We start from the raw sequence: 3,321 nt of genomic DNA, 5'->3' as shown, positions 1-3,321 counted from the left end.
TAATGCAAAGGGATTTTTCATCATTTTTCCTGCAGTTAAATATAGATGTCGCTATTGAAGGCGCGCAAATGTCTTCCTCGAGATGACTCTGACCACAACGCGCAACACAATTGCTTAAAAGGAATGAAAAAAAAAGTGCGTACAGGCTGCAAAAACAGTAAATCACTAGTTTGGCACTCAAGGGCAGCAGTGTAAAAATGTTTATTAAAATAGATGGCAGTAGCATTTGCATGAAATCACACTGAATCAAATTGTTACTCCTTTGCACTTCTTCCATCCGTCAATTTTATACCGCTTGTCCCTTTCGGGGTCGCGGGGATGGGGGGTTGCTTGAGCCTATCTTGGCTGCATTTGGGTGGAAGTCAAGTCGCCACCTCATCGCAGGGCCAACATTGATAGACAGACAATATTCACACTAGAGCTCATGATATATATATATATATATATATATATATATATATATATATATATATATATATATATATATATATATATATATAAGGGGTGTGGGAAAAAATGTATTCGGATTCGAATCGTGGATTCTCACTTTGTACGATTCAGAATCGATTTTCATTTTTAAAAAATCTATTTTTTTATTTTTTATTTTTTTATTTTTATTAATCAATCCAAAAAACAATACACAGCAATACCATAACAATGCAATCCAGTTCCAAAACCAAACCTGACCCAGCAACACTCAGAACTGCAATAAACAGAGCAATTGAGAGGAGACACAAACACCACACAGAACAAACCAAAAGTAGTGAAACAATGAATATTATTAACAACAGTATCAATATTAGTTATAATTTCAACATAGCAGTGATTAAAAATCCCTCACTGACATTATCATTAGACATTTATAAAAAAAAAAAAAAAAAAAAAGAATAGTCTCACAGTGGTTTACACTTGCATCGCATCTCATAAGCTTGACAACACACTGTGTCCAATGTTTTTACACGGATAAAATAAGTCATATTTTTGGTTCAATTACTAGTTAAAACAAATTTACATTATTGCAATCAGTTGATAAAACATTGTCCTTTACAATTATAAAAGCTTTTTACAAAAGTCTACTACTCTGCTTGCTTGTCAGCAGACTCGGTAGATCCTGCTGAAATCCTATGTATTGAATGAATAGAGAATGCTTTTGAATCGGGAAAAAATCGTTTTTGGATCAAGAATCGTGTTGAATTGAAAAAAATAAACAACTATTTTGAATCGAATCGTGACCCCAAGAATCGATATTGAATCGAATCGTGGGACACCCAAAGATTCACAGCCCTAATATATATATATATATATATATATATATATTAAAAAATCCACTGAATAATGTGTGGAAAAATGTCTCCTCTTGTCCATTATTGACAAGAGATTAGATAATATTTTTCAGTCTTAGAGCTGTAACCATGTAAGACTTAATGTTTTTAGAAAAAGTATGTCCTTTAAAGTCCCAGTAAAATGGAAAAAAAGAAAATTAACTTCATGAGCCTAATTGTTTTTCATTGTATATGTTAAACCTAAGCGGTAGAAAATGGATGGATGTATATGTTAAATCATATCCAATTGTATTTCCAATTCGCAAATTATGTGAAAATACAGAAAATGCAACAATTTTAAGTGTCACAATGGAAATGCTTCTGCACTCTGAATATATCCGTAGACCAGTCAGACTGGAAATACGCAAAAATTCTAAAGCGATGTGATGTCTATCATTCACAATCCCTAGGTAAGATCTTAACACATATGTTTTTTAACGGATGCTAAGTAAGGCTAGGCGATATGGCCTTTTTTAATATCTCGATATTTTTAGGCCATGTCACGATACACCATATATAGGGGTGTAACGGTACGTGTATTTGTATTGAACCGTTTCGGTACGGGGGTTTCGGTTCGGCGCGGAGGAATACCGAACGAGTTCAACACGAACATATGAAGTAGCCGCCCATGCTCAAGTCTTAACAAGCTGCTCCGCTCCGTTCTGCCTCTGTGTCTGTACACAGCACCTTGCATTGTCCTGCCTACACAACCATCTGATTGTTTACATACAAAGCCAATCAGCAATGCATATTCAGAGCGCATGTCGCAAGGGCTTCAGTGTCAATGTAGAGCAGCTAGGTCTTTAGCAGGGGAGCACGTCACTCTCCCCAAATTATATTCCAAGTCAACTAATTTCTGAACATCACTATGAGCCCGTTGACCTTCTAGAAACAAACTGCAGCTCAGCTCACTCGCAGTCCTGGCTTTAGGTGAAGGCTGGTTAGCTTTTAGCGAAACGTTAACTCATTTTGCGGTGTGTGTGTGCGTGTGTTACGGACAGTGTTGATTGAGGTGTGTTGAAGCAGCAACAAAGGACATTATATTAAATGAAGAGTTTCTGTCTCTGATAGTGTATAAAATAATGTAAGTGCATCATAAAGCCTACATAAACTCCATGGTGGTCAGGGATGAATTTTCAGCTATAGTTACATTAATCATTAGTAATGTAGCAGCCTAGTTTTGAATGGCAGGGTCCATGCTATCACATGTTGATAAAAATATAACATTTACATAATAAAAATTAACTACAGGCTTCCCCAATGCTGTAATAAATTAAGCATGATGAGTTGACTTGAAACTGTTTAATGTTGCACTTTTTATATGTAGAAGAAAAGTTGTGTCTCTTTATTTAATCAAAGCAACAACTTGAGGCAGTTTAATGTGGATTAACGTGGGCAGAATTATTATAGTGTCCGCAATGTTAAAAGGATCAAGCCATTGTTTTGGTAAATAAATAACCCAAAAATTTATATTTTGTTGTTTTCTTAATGTACCGAAAATGAACCGAACCGTGACCTCTAAACCGAGGTACGTACCGAACCGAAATTTTTGTGTACCGTTACACCCCTAACCATATATATATATCCATATTTTGCCTTAGCCTTGAATGAACACTCGATGCATATAATCACAGCAGTATGATGATTCTATGTGTCTACATTAAAACATTCTTCTTCATTAATATACAGTATGCTACTTTTAAACTTCCATGCAGAGAGGGAAATCACAACTAAGTCAATTTACCAAAACTATATCAAACAGTTATTAAGCACTGGCACAAACATTCATGTCATTTCAAAACAAAGTGCAAGATTGTCAGAGACATTTTAAAACAAGCTATTAGTGCACTTTTGTGCATGATGTCACACAACATATTTCAATAAGTGTCAAATAAAAATTAGCTGCATAATAGGAAATCAAATAGTGTATGTCCTTCGCTATGTGGTAGGTTCCTGCGGACGTTTTTTCTTTCTGTTGTTGACTATTTTTTTCATGCGG

Source organism: Nerophis ophidion, linkage group LG18 (genome assembly GCF_033978795.1).
Source record: "Nerophis ophidion isolate RoL-2023_Sa linkage group LG18, RoL_Noph_v1.0, whole genome shotgun sequence".
NCBI lineage: Eukaryota > Metazoa > Chordata > Actinopteri > Syngnathiformes > Syngnathidae > Nerophis > Nerophis ophidion.
This window is presented reverse-complemented; position numbering follows the sequence as displayed.